Here is a 24624-nt window from a genome sequence, read left to right on the forward strand (position 1 = left end):
CTGTATTTCTTAGTCATTTCCTGACTTTCAATGTCTGTAAATAGCTACTATAATAGATATCATATATATATATATATTTATATGTATATATATTATCAGCCACATCATCAGTATACATATAATATATGATATTGTATGTATATATGTGTGTGTGTATATATATATATATATATATACATAGATATATATGTATACACATACGTATGATATATGATGATAATAATACATATATGTATATAGACACACACATTGAGACAGTTTTATCTATATATTTATATATATATACACACACACATATATATGTATACACATACATATGATATATGATGATAATAATACATATATATACACACACATATATTGAGACAGTTATATATATATACACACACACACATATATTGAGACAGTTATATATATATATATATACACACACACACATATATATGTATACACATACGTATGATATATTATGATACTAATGAATATATACATACACACACATACTGAGACAGTTATATATATATATGTATATATGTATGTATATATGTATGCATATATCTGCAATGCACATAAATACAATTAGACATTTAAGAAGTTTCATTTATTGATGTTTAATATAAAATAGCTTGTGACGTAAATCTCTCTGTTTGCATCATATTTATAGATGTTTAATATTTTTGCTTTTGTATCCAATCATTATATACGATTATTATATATTTTAATAACAAAAACTTGTTATTTCACAATATCTTCATCAACACTGAAATTGAAATGATACACATGATTTCGCATAGCTTTTCTAATATACTTGTACTCTTGTTTACAAACATATGCCTATGCATCACCTATGATAGAATAATGTAAATAAAACATATATAAATGCATACAAAACTATGCTTGGTTGTACTAACTATTTTGTGTTTATAAATTTAAATTTCATATATTAATGGCAAATTTTTTTTTTAATTCATTTCAGGTTTTATACCGAAAGATGCTACACATATCCTTGGAACAGGTTAGTTACATTTTTTGTTTCTTTTTTAGTGGGGGTTTACTTGTTATCATTTACAAATTTAATTTCTTTTCTCAATACTAATATGTTTTTGCTTCCAGAGTTTTGGAAATATCTTAATTCAATAACCGAAGAAACTACACAACATTGTCTTTTTTCTAGTTGTTGGGGCTTTTTGTTTATTATATATTTTTATTTCTTCCAAAGAATACTATTTGTTTGAAATTTTCAATAATCAGTTTAGTAGTTGACTTGTGCTCAGAATTTCATGTGTGTATGTATAAATATGAATGCATCTGTATAAATATGTAATTACATTTATATGTGTGCATACACATACATGATTGTCTACAAAGTGTTTTGTGTGCATCTGAATATAAGCCTTTATGCCAAACTGTAAAAATATTTTGCACATACTGGATATGGACAGACATATATGTAAAGATGTTATATAGAAGATATATGTGTTCTTGGGCATATATACATATATCTGCAGGTACATATACCATACTTCAGGATATATCTATAGATTTTAACTAACTTTGTGTGTAATTGAAAGATGTGAACACATTGTCTGTATGTACAGTAACTTCATGTACAGAGAAAGGAAAGCCAGTAGGACTCGTTTCAATCCGGTGTTGGGATCTCGTCAACAAACTATTCTCTTTACTTGTCCATGGGAACATTGCTCACTTAGTAAATTGACTAAACTGATTTGCCATAATTTTATATATCTATTTGTATATAGCAGTATTTATTCATATAAATATGTTTATATCTATCTACTCATATACAATATATATATAGATATATATATACATATACACAATGTATGTATGTGTGTGTCATCATCATCGTCATTATCCTTATTTTTCTTAACATCCATTTTCCTGTGCTTACATGCGTCTGACAGAAAGCATTGAGATAGATTTCCTACAGCTGTTTCGATCCATGGGAATATTTCCTAATCGTTGGACATGTTTTCAAGGGAGACACAAAGTACAGGTCATTGCTTGCATGATGGTGATACCCGATAACAATTATCACACGATATCTATGCAAAGAGATACAAGCATTCACACAAACACACAATGAACATTTTAAAGTTTCTGTGTACCAGACCAAGTCATAAGACTTTGATTGGCCTTTTACTATAGTAGATGACACAACATTATGGTAGAAGATCCAAAACTATGTGATTGGGGAATGAACTTCTTAATCACATAGACATGTCCGCTGCAATATGTGTGTGTGTGGTTTCCTGGTGATGGTCAGTTTCCCATCCATAAAGGGTTTAACTTTATGGCATATCTTTAGACCCCAAGACCTGTTGGCCTATGATCTCTTTAAAATATAAAGGGGAAACGTCTGGATTATCTCCCTTTGCCAATGGTTACTGACTTCTGGCCATACTACCATCATTCATCTGTGAGGGTAAACAATAGGAGACTATCTCTCTCTCCCATTAGCTATCAACTTTCAATGGTTCTCTGTGCAACACATTGTAAGTGCCTTGTACTATAACCCCAGGTCAAGCAGAGCTCTTGTGAGCAGATTTAGCTGACAGAAAGAAAACCTTCCATCATATGTGAGTGAGCATGTGTGTGTATGTGTGTGTGTGTTCATTTAAAACCCTCAAGATATTCCCTGAGAGCTGTAAAGGAACTTCACCAACATATGAGCGGTGTTTGTTTTGGTCTTCTTTTGAAAACATACTTTTCTGGTAAGGTTTGGCAACATGAAGGACATCCACTTTGATGTCCTCATCAAAATGGGTGTCCTTTTGCAAGCTGTTTGGTCAACTGAGTTATCTATTACCTACTGTATTTGGTATGAATAACTGAATACCCTAGGGAAACAGCAGAATCAATGAAACACAGTGTATGAGAAGGTTAACCATTTGAATTGTTTGTCTGTCTTTCCAATAGGCTTTCACTTTTCCCTTTACCTGATTTTATTCACAAAGCTTTTGGTTGGACTGAAGATGTGATATGAGATACTTACCCAAGTTGTCATACAATAGAACTGAATCTGTGTCACCATATTTCCATATTGTACATCATAAATACTTTACCTACCTACCCACCTATCTATCTATCTATCTATCTATCTATCTATCTATCTATCTATCTATCTATCTATCTATCTATCTATCTATCTATCTATCTATCTATCTATCTATCTACGTACTTTTCTATCTATCTACCTACCAACCTGTCTACCTATCTACCTACCTACTTAACAACCTACCTACCTACATACCTACCAACCTACCTACCTACCTACCTACCTGCCTATCTATCTACCTACCTAACTCTCTACCTACTTACCTGCCTATCTATCTACCTGCCTACCTACTTACCCACCTACCTACCTATCTGCTTTCCTACCTATCTACCAATCAATCTATCTATCTACCTAACTACCCCTCCCTACCTCCCTACATCCCCTCCCTCCCTACCTAGCTACCTCCCCCTCCCTCCCTACATAGCTACCTCCCCCTCCCTCCCTACCTACTACTTACCTACCTACCCACCTACATACATACATAATTACATACATACATACATACATACATACATACATACATACATATATATATACATACATGATACATATATAATATATAATATATACATCTGCCTGTGTGTATGTGTGAGTGTTTGAATGTATGTGTTATATGCATGGTCATGATAAATGTAAACTGTTTATGCATGTTTTATATCATATTCTAATATTATATTTCTCCAAGAAAAACAACAAGTATCTTTAAGAATTTTTTTCTCTTTTGTTTTTCCTCTACTATTTCTGGCTTTCCTCAAATAACAAAACATTTTAGTCATGCCTAAAACTGCAATTTGATGGAAGCTATAATTAATTCAATCTCTTCTCCACTTTGGTATATTCATATGGTTTATAACAATACTGAGTACAGTTTATTGCCTCTTATCTCACAGAAGCCAACTAACAGCTCTTCATATAATATACCTCTTCAACCCTGGCCAGAATTTATCATGTTTTGTATTCTCTCACCTTTTCTCTATATAACTGTCTCCCTCTCTCTCTCTTGCTCTCCCTCGTTTGCTCTCCCTCGCTTTCTCTCTTTCATGCTCTTTCAGCTTTGGGCTAGCTAATAAAACCAAGACCTTGCTGACTGTGTGAATTCAAGATGCTATATATGATGAAGATTTACAGTTGATAATGGTTTAGTATTGACAGAATTTATTGGCAAGTAGTATAGTATAATAGAGGCAAGATTTTATTAACCGATGTCTGCAACCTGGTTTTAATTCCCAGTTGAAGACATTTTACTACGTTTATGGCACTACTGCCATTGGAACTCCATGAATTTCGCATTCATTCATTTCCTCCCCTTCTCTCTGAATATCGTATGTGACTTTCTTCCTGCATAAGAAATCATTATAGGATTTATAATGTTAATTTTATTTGAAATATATTAAGTATATCTTAGAACTTTTCAAATGTATGTTTTATCTCATTCAGATCTTATTAAAGGCTTCTACAATAGACAGTTATAAATTCATTTATATGAATTTTCTAATGAATGCAAATGCTTATTATGTGCATAAGTTTGGGATTTATAGCCAAGCTACTCTTAGGTTCATTTGGTTGAATCAGCCTCCATGCTAATCAGATTTGATGGCAAGAATATTCAACAATTTCATCTAAGTTAGAAGAAACAGTAATTAAGAATAAACAATCACATTTATTTTATATTTGATGGTTCAGACAACTCATTATTTTAACATACTAATCTTATCTAGTGTCTTGTTAGGTAGAAATTGCTGACATACAAATTTGTAACCTAACTCACAGTCAAATAATAACAGAATTACTTTAACACCTGAGCTGAATTTACAAGATGTCTTGATAAAGTTACTTTTTTTCTCTCTATTTTTTTTCCTCATTTTAATGAATTTCTACCTCTGTTATTGTGTCGTTGACTTAATCTATCACCCATTTAAGACTACCACCTGTTTATTTTAATGTCTTTTGTAGAATACACTCTTTTGCAAATGTTCAGCCTAGATCTTTGGCTAATGGATAAATTCCTTCTTGTTGGAGACCACTTCAAACTAAACCATACAAAACTTGTTCAAAAAGTCGTAGTAAAATATATAATTCTATATTTAGTATCTTAAAACCAAGGTACCACATAAAACCACTGGTGATGGTACCACATAAAAAGCACTAGTGCTGGTACTATGCAATAAGCACCCAGTACACTCTGTAAAGATGTTGGCATTAGGAAGGATATCCAGCTTTAGAAATGTAATCAAAACAGGAATGGCTGTGTGGTAAGTAGCTTGCTTACCAACTACATTGTTCCGGGCTCAGTCCCACTACATGGCACCTTGGGAAAGTGTCTTCTACTATAGCCTCAGGCTGACCAAAGCCTTGTGAGTGGATTTGGTAAACGGAAACTGAAAGAAGCCCGTTGTATATATATATATGTGTGTGTGTGTGTGTGGTGTGTGTGTGTGTATGTTTGTCCCCCTAGCATTGCTTGACAACTGATGCTGGTGTGTTTTGTCCCCGTCTCTTAGCGGTTCAGCAAAAGAGACCGATAGAATAAGTACTGGGCTTACAAAGAATAAGTCCCGGTTTTGATTTGCTCGGCTAAAGGCAGTGCTCCAGGATGGCTGCAGTCAAATGACTGAAACAAGTAAAAGAGTAAAAGAGTAAAGAGAGACTATGGAACCTGGTGCAACCCCTGGCCTTACCAGTTCCTCTCAAGCCATCCAACTCATGCCAGCATGGAAAACAGACGTTAAATGATGATGGTGATGATGATGATAGAATGGCTCTAACACTTGAGCTGAATCTATCAGTTAACTTGATTGAACATAGACAAAGTTTTCTTTCATTTCCTTTCTCTTATGCTTTGATGAGCATCGTATAATCAATATTTGGCTTTACATTGCAATTGTGACTTAGACTTAGGCGTGTTGCGAGCTCTAGAACTCATAAGGCCAGAGCTTAACCCAGTTTCCATGATGCATAAGTGACTGAGATTACAACAACTCCACTGAATAGGACACTAATCTGTCACAGAGCTGACTTGCCTACTATTGCTGGTATTCATTTACGGTTGAGTGGTCTTGAGTGACATGGTTTTTTTTTTTTTTCAGCTGAAGAACATGACACATTGTTCAGGAACACATTGTTGAGAATACATACAGATATGTATATATCAGGAACATGCTGTCAGTAATTACTTGGGGTAGGCAGTTGGTGACGTTTATGTAGTAAAACACAAAAAAATAAATGAGCAAAACGCAGACACGCGACTGAGTTGGAGGGAGAGATTTACTTCTGCCTTTATGGTACACAAAGACAACATTGTTGCAGGAATGTATGCCGCACATGTACTACAGCAGTACTATGCTTAGCTTAAATACTGAGATTGAAAGACAGGGGTGAATTATGCTTATCTAATCTACAAAATAAATTAAAATATTTTGCATTTTATTCATAGTAATCAGAGTAACTTCATAATTTTATTGAATTAGGTGCATATTTTGCCATAAAAGGAAAATATTACTATCGATCTATTTTATTTAGGGTAGGCACTGTCAACCTTGCCTACCCAGACAGCACGTCCCTGGTACAGATATATACATATATATTTCTTTACTATACGCAAGGGGCTAAACACACAGGGGACAAACAAAGGGATTAAGTCGATTACATTGACCCCAGTGCGTAACTGGTACTTAATTATCGACCCCGATAGATAGATAGATAGATAGATAGATAGATAGATAGATGTATATGAATGTATGTATATCATTATTCAGTTTTATTTCAAGATTTCTTGCCAATAGAGAAAGAGCTAGTTTCTAACCTAGATCTAAGGCTTTTCATTGGAATTTCAACATCAACAACAGGGTATTTTTGTATGTATGTATGCATATGTGCAGATTTGTGTGTTTTGTATTATATATGTATTCTCATGCATATTGTTGCATATCTAGACATATGTATGTATGAGAAATCTTTAATGAGGATGTTACTAAAAAACTTCTTCCCCAAAAAGTTTAGTAACATCCTCATTAAAGATTTCATAACATTTTTTTGAAAAATAATTTTTTAAAAAACGTCACCTTTACACTTCAAAAACTGTATTAAGTAGTTCTCATAGACTTTTAAATATGTATGTATTTGTGTGTGTACCTATATACACATTTATATAGATAGATATGTATGTGCACACATATATACATACATTCATACATACACATATGTATAAAGACAGAGAGAGAATGAGGCTGGGTGATAATAATAAATATCAACAAGAAGACAGTGAGATAATGCTTAAGTGGAGTATTCTATGTCCTAGATACAAATATAGTAAATATCACAAATACAACTATGGCAGAATATTACATAGTGAGTTGCAAACTTTGATTAACTGAGAGTGTTCTTGCAATTAGTCGACAAACTCCTTCTCTGGATGCTTAAAATTATTATTAGGCACAGGAGTGACTGTGTGGTAAGTAGCTTGCTTACAAACCACATGGTTCCGGGTACAGTCCCACTGCATGGCACCTTGGGCAAGTGTCTTCTACTATAGCTTCGGGCCGACCAAAGCCTTGTGAGTGGATTTGGTAGACGGAAACTGAAAGAAGCCCATCGTATATACGTATATGTATGTGTGTGTGTGTGTGTGTGTGGTGTGTGTGTGTGTGTGTGTATGTTTGTGTGTTTGTCCCCCAACCATTGCTTGACAACTGATGTTGGTGTGTTTACATCCCCATAACTTAGCGGTTCAGCAAAAGAGACTGATAGAATAAGTACTAGGCTTACAAAGAATAAGTCCTGGGGTTGATTTGCTCGACTAAAAGTGGTGCTGCAGCATGGCCACAGTCGAATGACTGAAACAAGTAAAAGAGTAAAAGAGGGTGTTCAGTGACAAGCATCCTGGTAAGCAACTACTTGACAGAGAGGGACATCAAAACTGTCCCTCACCCTCCCTACAATCCAGACCTTGCTTCCTGTGGCTTTTGGTTTGTTTCCCAACCTGAAGGAGATCCTCAGAGGCAGTTGTATTGATGATAAAGAAGGCTGTGATGAGGGTGAAACTTCTATGATTCCTTTACAAAGTTGCTAGACTGATACAACAAGTGCATTGAAGCATGTGGATCTTACTTTGAAAGAGATTTGAGTTTTGTATTTCTTTGAAATTGATAAATGTCTCTGCTTGAAAGGTTTGAAAACATCTGGAATGGACCTTCAACATAACTCAAGACAAATGATAATAACTGAGATGTAGTTTTAAGACATTGGATTTAGTTGTGGGGCATTCATTTACATGACTAATGAAGACTAAGAATTTTAAGATCTTTGTAATATGTAGGCAGTAATAAATAAATCATCATCATCATCATCATCATCATCTAACGTCTGTTTTCCATGCTAGCATGGGTTGGACGGTTCAACCGGGGTCTGAGAAGCCAGGAGGCTGCACCAGGCTCCAGTCTGATCTGGCAGTGTTTCTACAGCTGGATACCCTTCCTAATGCCAACTCTCCGTGAGTGTAGTGGGTGCTTTTTACATGCCACCAGCACAGGGGCCAGAGGAGGCTGGAAAACAGCCATGATCGGTTGGTGTTTTTATGTGTCACTGACATGGACACCAGTCAGGCGGCGCTGGCATCTGCCTCATTCGGACGGTGCTTTTAATGTGTCACCGGCATGAGAATCTTAACTACAATTTCCATTTGATTTTCATTTTGATGTTGGTGTTAACGTACTTGACTCAATAGGTCTCCTCAAGAACAGCAGGTCACTCTACGATCCAAGGTTAGCACAATAAATATCTATATTTCATGCACCTTTTTCCCTGTTCCTCAATTTTAAATTTTAAACTTCAAATTCTACCCAATACTATGTAAAATACATTATCTCTCTAACATTAACTGGCCGTCATTGGAGCACCATTTATTTAATTACATCTTTGGCTATTTCAGTCTTAGCAATCAATTTTTAAGTTGGAACAATGTAAGGTTAAGGTGCAGATTGGATTTAGCTTACTTATATATGAATCATTGCGTTAGGGGGGAAAATGAGTTTAGAAATAAAAGCAAAGAAAGGCAGAAAATCTATAGAACATAAACTAAGATAAGTTTGTGATAAAGTGATGAATATAACTTGTATTTTCATAGTTTTGAGGCCTCTGAGATTTATTTAGTTATATATTTTATGATTATTCAGTTGGCAAATAAAAACATTATTAAACTCTAGTTTTTAACATTCTTATCACTAGCTTATATATACATACATACATACATGCATACATACATACATACATACATACATACATACATACATAAGAAATATAAATATTATTAAAAATGATATTATTATCCAGCTACAATAAAGCACCATAAAAAGTAGAGTTATAAATATACAAATCAGATGTACATGAAGTACGATCATTGCTAGAAATAGCAGCTGTGGTAAGTTATTGTTACCTTTATTATGTTATATATTGTGATATCCAGAGTAACAAGGAAATAACTACAACTTGATGCAGAACAAACATCACAAGGCATTGTTTGTGATAAAGTACTTTTTTTTTTTTTTTAGTTTTCTCACTGATACTTAATGCCCTCCACATATATTATGTATGATGGGCTTCTAAGCAGTTTCCATCTACTAAATTCTTCTTGCAAGACATTGATCAACTGGGGGCTATAGTAGAAAATACCCAGGTTGTATTGCTGTGGGATTGAACCTGAAGCCATGTAGTTGTGAAGTAATTCTTAGCTCCACTGTTGTGTTTGGGTCCCACTGCAATATTAAATTTGTTGTATCTTCAGCACAGTGACATTAATATTTCTAAGTATACTTAATTTCCTTTTTAAAACAAGTTTTATACTGAATTGTACCTCTTCTACAATTCACTTGTTCCTATTTCCCTATCATATTCTTGCCACCCAACACATGACATAACTCACCTCCCTCAATACTACGCCCCCTTCAACTGAGGGGTCTTGTCTTGATAGGAGAGAAGGTGACAAACCAATCACTTGACTGCTACAGTATTTTAGAGAACTTGAAAAGAAAGAGAGACAAAACAAACTTCTGTTAGATTCAGATTCAGGATGTGCAACACTCAACATTAATACCCGACTATCTACTGAGGGGTCTTGTCTTGCATGCTACTTGGCAGCCCTACTTGTGCTGGTGACAGAAAAAAAGCTCCAAGTACACTCTATAAATGGGTTGCCATCAGGAAGGGCATCCTGTTCTAAAAGCCATACAAAAACAGACATTGGAGCTTGATGCAGACCTCTGACTTGCCAGGTCCTGTCAGACATTTTCTACCAATGCTAGGATAGAATACAGACCCTAAATAATGATAATAATGATGATGTAGGGACAGCTGTCAGTATATCTAAACATTGGTAGAAAAAAAGTATGCTGATTCTTGATATTTCTGAATGAGGATGACCTGTCAGAATCTCAGACTAATCAATGAAAAGCAGGACATTTTGGAATGAAAGAAGCTGTACAAAATAAAATATATTCACCGATTCTATTTTGATGCTTGCTTGTGCTATGTTTTCACTTCTGAGTATATTTCATAGTTACAAACAAATTTATCTATTTGTGAAAAAAAAAAGTCCTAAAGAAACATGTTTATTACAAATGAACTCAAACTTTCAGATAAAAACATGAATACCTTCAGGTATACTCTCATACATTGAATGTAAATATTATGGCAAGCTGATTTGAAACAAAAATATCTGTCTGAATCTTTTATTTTAATAACAGGATTTTTTTGCATTTCGAATTACTTAAGCCCTTCACTTCCCCATGGAGCAAAAGCTGTCAATGACTTTTCTCCACAGTTCTTGACTCAGGGCTGTCTTATCTGCTTCTCATGAGTTGATTTTCCTCTCCCCTGTCTGCTTGGTTTCAAATTGTCATCGATGCTTCTGTGACTTGGTAGAGGTGTTGGTTCCTGTGCAAACATATTTTTATCTCCGGGGAGCAGTGGTCCATATCAGTCTGGACTTTATCATTTGATCTACCCAGCATATATTTCTTTACTGCCCACAAGTGGCTAAACATAGAGGGCACAAACAAGGACAGACAAAGGGATTAAGTCGATTACATCGACCCCAGTGTGAAACTGGTACTTTATTTATCGACCCTGAAAGGATGAAAGGCAAAGTCGACTTCAGCGGAATTTGAACTCAGAATGTAACAACAGATGAAATACCGCTAAGCATTTCGCCCGGCATGCTAACGTTTCTGCCAGAGCATAGAAGGCCCAACCAAGAGCTTGTACTCCCTTGGTATAACTCTCAGGTCTTTGAAGCACACATACTACTATACAATTTTTTCTAATATGTAAACTTACACACCAGGCATGAAATTAGTAGAATCATTAGAACAGCAGACAAAATATTTTGTGGTGTTTAATTATGGTCTCTTCTAGGACTAGAAAATGAAATACCAGTCATATACTGAGGTCAATATAATCAGTTATACCTACCCAACAATTATATATTAGAAATTCATTTTTGCATGTACATTATGTTTTAATCAGTTTGATTTCTGATTATCATCAGGTTAGTTATTTCTGAGTATGTACATAATACCAAACTGTATTCAAATTATGACCTTTTATTTATAAGCTAAGTGTAATAAGGCTATTATTCACTGTGCCATCAATGCTTGTACAGATGTCTTTTGTCCCTTGATTGAATCCAGTCCAGTATTATATAATATACACATCCACGAATAAGGCTGCTGATACGGATTGTGGATCTAGTTAATGAACATGTAGTGTAGTTGTAAATATTAAAATATTATCATAAGTTTCATCTCTAAGGTTGAGGCTAATTGCCTGAAAAATTATATTTTCAAGTCTGTTATGATAGTTTAAGTTCATGACGATAGTAGCAGTATAAATTTGTAGGTTTCATCAAAGGAAAATATATCTATTGAAGATTTAAATCATCTGCTGGCATTTCTGTTGATTTTCTCCTTGCTTTGACAGTTGCCTTCCCATGAATTCTTGTCACTCCTTCCTATCCTCTTCCATCTTCTTCCTATTTCTTCATTGTCATGATTTTTTTTTTACTCCCACTTCCTCTTCTCCCCATCTATTCACCTAGTACTACCAGTAAATAACTCATTTCTCTCCAAAGAAATGTTCCGCCCCAAGCATTAGACTTCTCTTCTTCTGGCACAATAATTTATTCCACTGTGTGAACTTTTTATATCTTTTGAAGAAGAGCTTACAGTTCCAGTGTGAACGCGGGGGATTTTAGATTTCACATTAGTAGTTATTTGTGAATATATATATAAAAAAATGAAGTCTGGTATTGACTGTAGCTTTGATTAAATTCTATTGTTGCAATGTGCAACACACTAATATATTGGAAATTTTCCCAAATATTTGTGTAAATTTATTTCTGTGAATTTTGTAAAGAAATAGCTTCTTTGATAAACCAGAACCATATTTATAAAATGACTTAATAACATACACAGCACAAATAACTTCGACATCTGCTCAAAACAAGGAATAATGGTAACTAAATTTCAATCTCCTCCTGATGTACACTGCTAAATAATTCTGACATTGTTTATTAATCTTATTATAATTTAACACCACTTTTGACCCTAAATAAAATAATATTGACCTATCAGATTCTCCATTATAGAAATGCTGCCTTGAGAAATGTTCTAAAACTAAACAAGCTGTATATATATATATATATATATATATATATGTACACATGCATTCACACATATATATGTACATATATGTGTGTGTGTATTTATATATGTACATAAAAATAGCCGTATTGCGTTAATACCTTGACATCCTTGTTACTTATTTGATGTATATATAAATATATATAGTCATATGTACATATATATATATGTGTGTGTGTATATATATATATACTAGCTGATGTACCCAGTAATTACCAGGAAAGAGGGGCTTTATCCCTTGGTTCCATTCTCATATTTGTTTCGCTAATCCAATAACAAAAATAAAAAGTATGTCGCCCTTAAAATGGATTTTGTGCATTTACAGAGAATACCAAATTGCCTTAAGGAATTCCCAATAAGTTATGAATACTCAAATAGTGAAGTATGTTATGTAATAAACATGAAAGTTGTTACCCAATAGTAAGAATTCAAGTAAAGTAGCCTCCAAAAAGCCTTTAATGTGTTTCCAGAGTATATAAAACATAGGAGGAAATACTAATAAGGTATGTATACTAAAAGCGTGAAGCATGTTACATAATAACAGGCAGAAAAAAACAATATGCTTTTAAATGAAGATATGTTCAATTTGAATCACTTTAGAAAAGAGGAAACTCAGAAATTACCATATGCTCTCCCTTGGGCAACTCCCTAGTGTCATCCAACAACGCCAGAGACCTTGGAATAATTACAGATAATGGTCTAAGCTGGAGTTCTCATATAAAAAGCAAGGTAGACTTGGCCCGCAGTGCTCCTGGATTCTGAGAACTTTCCAGTCTAGAGATCCTACACCATCATCCTTCTCCACACTACTTTTGCCTGACCCCCATCTTCAATACTGTTGCCCACAGTGGTCTCCCCATACGATGCAACTCATTATGACTGTAGAAGCACTCCAGAGGTCAATAACAAGAAAGTTAGACAGCATGAGAGGCATTGATTATTGGGGTCGATTAAAAAAACTCAATCTCAACTCTCTCCAATTCCGCCGGGATTGCTACAACATTTGTGTTATTTGGAAAATATTCCATCAATATTGCACAAATGATGTTGGCATCAATTTTAAAATTCCTCCAAGTCTTGGCCCCCATGCTATCCACCCACTACAAAAATCAAACTCGGTACACATAGTAACATTACGTCACAATTACTTTATCTCAACCAGTCCAGCACTATTTAATACCATACCAAAATACGTCAAAACAGAAATGGATCCCATAAAAGTCAAATGTTCACTGGACAAATTTCTTCAAAAAATCCTACACCATGATATGTCTCCAACAATAATAACTCTTTGCTAGAGTGGGCCATGGTACTTCATATATGACTAAAAGACTTCACCATGTGGTGCTGTTAAATTAGACATGGCCTGGACCTATACTGGTTGAAACCTATCACACTTATCAAAGTTAAGTTACATATAAATAATATACATAACTTTATATGTATATACATACATACGTCTATATATATATATATTATAAAACCCATGCTAGCATGGAAAGCAGACGCTATGTGTTGATGATGATGATGATGATATGCATATATATATATATATATATATGTATATATTTTTATATATATACACACACATATATATATATACATACATTCATATATATACACACACACACACACACACACATATATATATATATGTATATATACATATATAAATATATATATATACGAATATATATAAATATGCATATATGTATATATATATATATATATATAACTATATATATATATATAATGGAATCGGCGGCTTATATTTATTTGCTGCCGATAAATTTGGCGCGAGTGCGATGATTTGAAAATTTTAGGTCAGATATTGCCGAGGCAGGGACAGAAATGCCTCGTGAAAATATCTGTTCCGATCTGGCTATTTCTTACTGACGAATCTAAGGGCCTATGGAAGATTGGCTTGATTTAATTTAATCAGGTTAGTTTACCATTAAACAGTAGATGAAACGGTGCATCGTATAAGAAATTACAGGGTAAATGTTTTTTAAATTTCTCCTGGTTTACGGAATTAATGTTATTTTGCGGTTGAAGCTTTGGCTGTTATTTCTAGTGGGTGAATGGCCTATTATGGCCGTTCCTTGATTGTGATATATATATATATATATACATTTATATGTATATATATATATACATATATATGTATGTGTGTATATATATATATGTATATATACATATATATTCATATATATATATATATATATGTATGTATGTATATATTGAAGTCAGAGAGAGAGGAAGCTAAGCAAGATTTGCATCAGTAAACAAGTCTTTAACTTCATTTACAGCCTTTCGGTCTCACTTCTTATTTCTTTGAAGAACAGTTCTGCCTGAAACATCAGTACTTACCTCTCATCATATCACATGAACTGTTTTATTTCACACATGATCATATCTCTCTCTCTCTCTCTATATATATATATATATATAATATATATATATATATATATATATATATATATACACACACATACATATGTATATATACTTACATATATATATATATATAATATATACACGCACACACATGCCCATGTATATATACAAACAAATATATATATATATACACACAGACATACCTATATATATATATATATATATATATATACACATATATATACACACAACCAAGCACACACACACACACTCACGCACACATATACATACATACAAACATATATAAGCATATATAAGTGTGTGTGTGTGTGTTAGTGAACATGAAAGACAGTAGCATTCAACACATTTGGTAGGAGTTGCATATAAGTGGTTGGGGTTAAAAAATAATGCAATTTCTATTTATTTATTTCTTTTGACTCAGCTGCACATGACATGAAGTTTCACGGATACATAAAACCTATCATCTGCTCTTTGTGTCTGATGAGACCAGGTGGTGCATTGTTCTGTGGTGTAAAACATATAATCTCGCATTGCTCTGCAATCACTTCAACACCCACCTGACACATGGCCCTCTGCGCATCTGTTTAGGCAATAATGATTTGATGGATGGAGGGAGTGTGTTGATGTAAAGTACATACATTTGATTATTATAAAAAAATTTGTGGAGGTCACTCAGCAAAAGCTGAACACCCATATGTCATCTTTGACAGGAGAAACCATCACACACACACACACACACACACACTTGTCTAGCTAGTGTGGAAAAATTGATTGATGAATGAATTATATATATATTGGGTTGTCCGGAAAGTTTGTGCCGATTTTTTAAAAGAAAGAGAAAGGTTAATAAATACTTGCCATTACCCAAGCCTTACCAGGTGTTCATGAACAACGGATTTTGATAGGTTGAGGCTTTCTGCCAATTCTCGGGTTGTGCAATGTGGGTTATTCTCAATTAATGACTTGATTTGGTCATCATCTGTAGTGGATGGTCTGCCTGATCGCTCTTTATCAATAACGCTACAATCTCCAGTTCGGAACCTTGCGAACCACTTCTGTACAGTTCTTTTGGATAAAGAATCATCACTGTAAACTGCGCATATTTCTTTGGTTGCTTGTGAAGCATTTTTCCTTTACGGAAAAAGAAAAGCATCAAGTGCCGAAAATGAACTTTCTTATCTTCCATTTTAAAAGGTTACAGAATTAACACAGGTTACAGGAACATCAACCTTCTTCCACGAAAAAATAGCTTAAACTGTGCTCTAAATGGAGTTGTAGTCAAATCCTATTTTATGGACTCAACCATATTCTAAAATAAGTCGAATGGTAAGCTACTATAAATTGGCACAAACTTTCTGGATAACCCAATATATATATATAGCTGTGGCTGTTGCCAGTGCCGGTCGACAGGCATGTTTGAGCATGTTGCCAGTGTCATGTCAGGGGCACCCATGCCGATGGCACATAAAAACCACTATCTGAATGTGTGGCCAATGCTGATGTCACATCAGTGGCACCCATGTTGATGGCACATAAAAAGTGCCATTTGAGTGTGTGACCATTGCTGGTGTCACATAAGAAGCACCTACTATACTGTTGGACTGGTTGGTGTTAGGAAGGGCATCCAGCTGTAGAAGCCATGCCAAACCAAACTGGAAACTGGTGTAGCTCCCTAGCTTACCAGTTTTTGAGTCAAACCACCCAACCCATGCCAGTATGGAAAACAGATGTTAAATGATGATAATATATATATATACATATATTTATATACATATTTGCGTGTGTATATATATGTACATATGTATGTGTATATATGTATTATGTAATCCTCCTCCGCAACATCATAATCATTTTACATATGCTTTTCAGTGCAAGCACAGGTCTGTCTTCATGGAAAAAGCTCTTATTCAAAGTTATGGCCCTCTTGCATATGTCAGGAACTATGACTAGTTTTGCACATAACATAAATATTTTGCTATATATTTACTACTGGATGCCCTTTCTCTCACTAATCCCTTTACTGAATGCACTGAGAGTAACACTGTATTTATAACATTCCATATTTTTAGATACTCTTATTAATTATGTCTTAACATTGTTGTGAATGGACTCCAATCACCCCTATGAGACTAAAAGTGGACTGATGCATTTCAATGAAATAAAAAAACTTGAGTTGACAGCAGCAACTGTTTGCAGGCAGTTCACTGTGAGCTGTTGGCAGAGAGTGTTTAACCTCATATAACAGTAATCGTAGTGTGTCATGTAAATACTTCTTTTCCCCTGCTTCATTAAATTATTTATCCAACACCAGGATATAAAAAACATATTATATGACGTTTTAAATCTTCCCTGTCATTACAACAGGATAGATGTGTCATATCTTTTACTTGTTTCAGTTATTGGACCGCAGCCATGCTGGGGCAGTGCTTTGAAAGGTTTTTAGTTCAACAAATTTCTCCCAGGACTTATTTTTGTAATGTTTGATATATATTTTTATCAGTCTCTTTTTCTGAACTGCTAAGTATTGGACATGTAAACAAATCAACACCAGGTGTCAAGTGGTGGGGGACAGACACAAATACAAGCACATACATACAGATGCATACATACATACATTCATACACACACATACACATACATATGCACATATACGCATACTTACACACACATACATTCACGCACATACATATACATACATAGACATGCATACACACATATGTACATACACACATACACTCATGCATACACACATTCATACACACATACATAGACACACACATACATACACATGCATACACACATCATAATACATGCATACACACATCATAATACATACATACATACATACATACATACATACATACATACATACATACATACATACATACATACATACATACATACATTCATTCATTCATTCATTCATTCATTATGAATCCAGTAAAAGAGAAAATTCCTTGACCTGTAATATGTGTAAAAAAGTAAATATTTGTATATTATTTTGAGATGAAAATATTGCAAAGACAAGATAAATTGAATCTAGTTGACGGAGAAAATTTTAAATTACTTCATAATTATTCAAATTAATGTAACTTGAACCAAGTGAACTTCTAATTAGAAAGTGGAATATTTAATCAAACTCTAGCATTGAAGTCAAAATCACGAAATGAAAAGCTAGTGTTTGGGGAAATCCTAAAACATCTGTAAAGATTTGTAATTAATAATAAATCATTTATTTATTTTATAATATTTTTAAATGTTATTGACAAGTCATACTAGAAGCGATGGCAGCAAGTGGGAAAAAAATATGGGGCAAGGTATTTCTCTATGTTGTTATGTTAGTTGGGGTGGGCTTTGCTGAACAAATAGCTAAGAAGATGATTGATAGTTAGGAAGGGGACAATTTGAAAGTACTCATAAACCGAACGTCTGCAGAGAAAAACAGATGTAAAAATGTGATTAATGATGTTAATGACTGAAATAAATAAGAAATAAATGTTAATTAGTTACATTAAAATTGATGGCAAGGAAGACAGTTGGGTGTATTTAACAAAGATTCAAGATGAATTAACATCTGCACACATTTCTTCCATCAATATATACTGTTGTGGTCGAGGTATACAGTGTCAAATGTAATGATTGATGGAGCCAGGATAAAATTCAGAAATAAAACAGTCAAAGGTCACAGAACAAGATTATCAGCAACAATTCTATCACTGAGACATAAATTTTCTGTTGTTAATATGGGTGATGCTATTGATGCAAGTTGCAGCTACTTAAGTCAGTGTATTAGAGATGAGCTTCTGAAAGAATTGTAATATTTTGTTTCAATGCTGCTAGATTTTTTCTTCAACATTATTATTACTAGCATCATGTTTTTGATAGTAGCTGCTTTACCAATATGGTTTAAAACTTGACATTTTAACCCTTTTGTGACCACATTTAAAGAAACAGACTGACAACGTGGTTTAATTACTTTTGAAAATAATCAAGAATTTAACGTAAGAACCTTTTGTTAGCTTACATTTCAAACACAAGCTTTAGAATGGAAAACAGAAAACAGTCGTTTTATTAAACAATTAACTTTTTGTTTAGTTATAAAGCTAGTGTTTGGAACATAATATAACAATAGTTTCTCACATTAAATTCCAATGAAAGGTTTTAATTTTGAAATGAATAATTTAAAACATGTGGTTTTTATATTATAAAACCAAGGGTGGTCTCAAGCTGTTTGATATCAAAAAAGGGGTTAAACCTTCTTAAAAATTAGTCATTATATAATATTCAGTTTCTTATCTCTACTGCTTCAGCATTTATATACAAATAAAAAAAGTATATCTCTCTTTGTCCTTATCCCATAGTGTTTTATCTCTGAAAGACTGATCTATTTGTTGGGTAAACATTAGTGATGTTTTTGCGATAGAAAACAAAATGTGATTTCATAATACTTTTGCTACCACCCTGCCTGAATCTGCCCCTGGTTGGTTCAACGATACAAAATTTCTATTTTAAAGTGTTTTAAATTAAAATCTGAAATCAAAACTTCTAAGTTCTTTGACTAATTTCTTCATTGTTTCCAAAATTAATTCAAACATAAGGAATGTATTTCAACAGAAATATGGTAACAAAAGGGTTAAAGTGACCTAAGTTTAAGCTTTCTGTCGAAATTTTACATTGATGGCAGCAAAGACAGTTGGGTATATTTCCAAACAGTAGCTTAATAATGACAGTTCTTTTACAGAATTCATCATCATCATCATTTAACTTCCGCTTTCCATGCTAGAATGGGTTGGACGATTTGACTGACTCCAATCTGATCTGGCAGAGTTTCTACAACTGGATGCTCTTCCTAACGCCAACCACTCCGAGAGTGTAGTGGGTGCTTTTATGTGCCACCGACATGAGGGCCAATCAGGCAGTACTGGCAACAGCCATGCTCAAATGGTTCTTTGTATGTGCCACCTGCACAGGAGCCAGTCCAGCGGCACTGGCGATGACCTCGCTCGAATGTTTCACGTGCCACCAGCACAAGTGCTAGTAAGGCGACGCGGTAATGATCATGCTTGAATGGTGTGTTTAACGTGCATCGGCACGAAGGCCAATAATGAATTCTTCATCATTTTGAAAAATAAATTGGATTAATGGCAGTCTTTTACATTAGAAATATAGTACGTATTTTATGCTTTAACCACTACTAAACAACTTGGGGTAACTTCCAGTCACAGCACCTTCATGGTTTAGAGCTCCACAATCTATAGCTCAACATTCCAGAGAGACCTTTTACAAGATATTTATGGCTAAAATTTCTGATATACAAACCTTGATGACAATTCCTTACTGACATATATATTTCACTTACTTAGTCAAGCATTATGTTCAGGTTAGTGATAAGAACGTTTTGATTGGATATAATCACATGACTAACATCTTTTGGTTTTTCCACTTAGTTTTGTGTTGCCATTCCCTTCTGACTGATTGTTTGATCAACAATACTAAGGTTTCTTGATGTATTGATACACCTCATTACATTTTCTTAAGGTTTTCATCCCTCATTTAATATAAAAATGTTCTGTAAGCATGAAATGATACACATTATAAATGCCTCACTAACTCACAAAACAGTAATTTACTTCAAAAGATGTTCATAAAAAAAAGCTAATTAACAAACGACTTGCAGACATAATCAGTTAAATAGGAACAAAAGAACAAAAACAGTCTATAATATACTAATATATTAAAAAATAAAAAAAAAATGAAACAGACCAAAATGAATGGTCAAACAATATCATTAATCGTGTTGGTATTCATACTGATTTTTCTAAATAGAATTTTGTCATTAGCTTATCACACTTGAAAGGCAGACCACCTCGCCACATCAACCTAATTCAGTTCAACAAGAATTCACTATTGATGTGGCTAGGTAAAATTTGGATTCCTTTGTATTTCTCTACTACGTATAATGCTATTAAATAATTCTTGATGTTTGAGATATGTTTGGTTCTTTGACATTATCATGATCTTCCTTTTCTATTAAATTGTTGTACTATTGAGCCTATAAGGGAGATTCGTACATATTCTTTTTTAAAAATATATTTTATATCACAACTGGCTGGTGAATGATAGTGAGCAAAACGGGAAGTTCACGGCATTTCAGACAATGAGTGTCACAGGGAAGTTTCTATAACTCAATGCAGAACAAGTATCTCAAGTAGATTTATTTGTAAAACACCGTTTTTTTTTGTTTTTTTTAATTCATTAATGTTTATACTGCTAAGCGATATAAACATACATGCACATTCACTAATAAATATTCATGTGAGGGTATGAATATATCTCTATGTATATGCATGTGTATATGTATAAATGTTTGTGTGTGTGTTTATATATATATATATGTATATATATATATATATATACTATTTTATTTTACTTGTTTCAGTCATTTGACTGCATCTATATATACATATATGTATGTATAGATATATGCAGATATGCATGTGTGTATACAATATATGTGCATGTGTATATATATACACACCCATACATAAATCTTTGTTATATCTGTCTATTGTGTATATATTTTTTTGTTTTTCTATATATATATTTTATATATATATTTAATATAATATATATTAAATATATAATATTATATATATATATATATATTATATATAATTTAATATTATATTATTTGTATGTAATATATATACTGTCTATATATATATATATATCATCATCATCATCATCATCATCATTTAGCGTCCGTTTTCCATGCTAGCATGGGTTTGACGGTTCAACTGGGGTCTGGGGAGCCCGAAGGCTGCACCAGGCCAGTCAGATCTGGCAGTGTTTCTACAGCTGGATGCCCTTCCTAACGCCAACCACTCCGAGAGTGTAGTGGGTGATTTTATGTGCCACCGACACAGGGCCAGACGAGGCTGGCGAACGGCCACGCTCGGATGGTGTTTTTATGTGCCACCGACACAGGTGCCAGACGGGGCTGGCAGACGGCCACGCTCGGATGGTGTTTTTATGTGCCACCGACACAGGTGCCAGATGAGGCTGGCAGGTGCCAGACGAGGCTGGCAGACGGCCACGCTCGGATGGTGTTTTTATGTGCCACCGACAACAGGTGCCAGATGAGGCTGGCGGACGGCCACGATCGGATGGTGTTTGTTACGTCCCCAAAGCACGGAGGCCAGTCTATGCGGTACTGCTACGGCCACGTTCGGATGATTTTCTTGTGTGCCACCGGCACTGGTACCACAAAGATACAAATTCCATTTATGTTCATCTATTTTGATTGTTTTTATTTGATTTGATTTTCACTTGCCTCAACAGGTCTTCACAAGTGTCACTTGCCTCAACAGGTCTTCACAAGTGTTACAAGAAGGAAGGTATGCACAGGTGACTGTCTACGTCGCCGGGTCTTTCGGAGGTGTCTTTATATGTGCCACCGACACAGTGCCAGATGTGGCTGGCGAACGGCCACGACGGATGGTTTTCTTGTGTGCCGCCGGTACTGGACCACAAAGATACAAATTCCATTGATGTTCATCTATTTTGATTGGTTTGATTTTCACTTGCCTCAACAGGTCTTCACAAGTGTCACGCGTGTCACACACTTGCCTCAACAGGTCTCCACAAGTGTCACACACTTGCCTCTGCCTCAACAGGTCTTCACAAGTGTCACACACTTGCCTCTGCCTCAACAGGTCTTCACAAGTGTCATAAGAGGGAAGGTATGCACAGGTGGACTGACTACGTCGCCGGGTCTTTGGATGGTGTTTTTATGTGCCACCGACACAGGTGCCAGGTGAGGCTGGCGAACGGCCACGATCAGATGGTGTTTGTTGTGCCCACAGCACGGAGGCCAGTCGATGCGGTACCAGCTACGGCCACTTCGGATGGTTTTCTTGTGTGCCACCGGTACTGGAACCACAAAGATACAATTCCATTGATATTCATCTATTTTGATTGGTTTGATTTCACTTGCCTCAACAGGTCTTCACAAGTGTCACACACTTGCCTCAACAGGTCTTCACAAGTGTCATAAGAGGGAAGGTATGCCAGTGGACTGACTACGTCGCCGGGTCTTCGATGGTGTCTTTATGTGCCACCGGCACAGGTGCCAGGAGGCTGGCGAACGGCCACGATCGGATGGTGTTTGTTGTGCCCACAGCACGGAGGCCAGTCGATGCGGTACTGGTTACGGCCACGTTTGGGTGTTTTCTTGTGTGCCACCGGCACTGGTACACAAAGAATACAATTCACTGATGTTCATCTATTTTGATTTGTTTTGATTTGATTTGATTTTCACTTGCCTCAACAGGTCTTCATAAGTGTCACAAGAAGGAAGGTATGCACAGGACTGACTACGTCCCAGGTCGGGGCCACGGGTTATGGCCTGACTAGTCTTGCCGGGTCTTCTCATGCACAGCATATTCCATAGGTCTCGGTCTCTAGACATTTCCTTAGTGAGACCTAAAGTTCGAAGGTCGTGCTTCACCCACCTCGTCCCAGGTTTTCCTGGGTCTACCTCTTCCACAGGTTCCCTCCACTGCTAGGGTGTAGCACTTTTGCCACAACTATCTTCAGCCTTTCTTGTCACATGACCATACCAGCGCAGCCGTCTCTCTTGCACGCCACAACTGACGCTTCTTAGGTTCAGCTTTTCTCTCAAGGAACTTACACTCTGACGATTATTATATATATATATTATTATATATTCATCATCATCATCATCATCATTAGCGTCCGTTTTCCATGCTAGCATGGGTTGGACGGTTCTACTGGGGTCTGTGAAGCCAGAAGGCTTCATCAGCCCAGTCATAATATAATATTATATATTTGTATATAATATATATACTGTCTATATATTTATTTATATATATATATATATATATATATATATAATGTATGTATATATATATATAATATATGTATGTATACTTATATCCAGTGGATTTCCACCCAGTTCCCATAAGTTCCCATAAGCTAATTAGGATTACAACTTGAGGCTATGGTAAAAAGAGATTTGCAGATTTGCCCCATGAACAACACACACTGGGATCAAACATGGGACCCAACTTTTGTGAAAAGAACTTTTTTAACCACACAGCCATGCCTTGTCTATGCACGGAATTATATCTACAGAAAGTAAATTTACTCAAAGAGAGACCTACATTACTGCATTCCAGCAGCAAACATGATTGCAGAGATAGCTTTACTAATGTGCTTTTAGTGAACGGATACAAAAAGAACTGGAAATATAAATGGTTTGTAAAGCAGATTAGCTGCGATATTTTGTTGATTTCTGAATAAAGTGAGGATTGGTGAAATTAAAGCTATTGTGAAGGAAATTTGTTGAGAAAAATGGCTACTTTACACTCTAATCTCTAGATTTGCCAAAAGATCAAGAAAAGCTTTGATTCT

General features: G+C 34.9%; 1 protein-coding gene across 1 annotated transcript in view; it reads left to right on the forward strand.

Moving 5' to 3' along the window:
• Positions 1–24624, forward strand: part of LOC115215610 (tolloid-like protein 2) — a 441621-nt gene that overhangs the window by 77078 nt on the left and 339919 nt on the right. Inside the window, exon 2 of the mRNA XM_029784834.2 lies at positions 977–1015. The gene's annotated coding sequence lies outside the window, so the exon portion shown is untranslated. The remainder of the gene's footprint in view (positions 1–976; positions 1016–24624) is intronic.

Source organism: Octopus sinensis, linkage group LG9 (genome assembly GCF_006345805.1).
Source record: "Octopus sinensis linkage group LG9, ASM634580v1, whole genome shotgun sequence".
NCBI classification, from domain to species: Eukaryota; Metazoa; Mollusca; class Cephalopoda; order Octopoda; family Octopodidae; genus Octopus; species Octopus sinensis.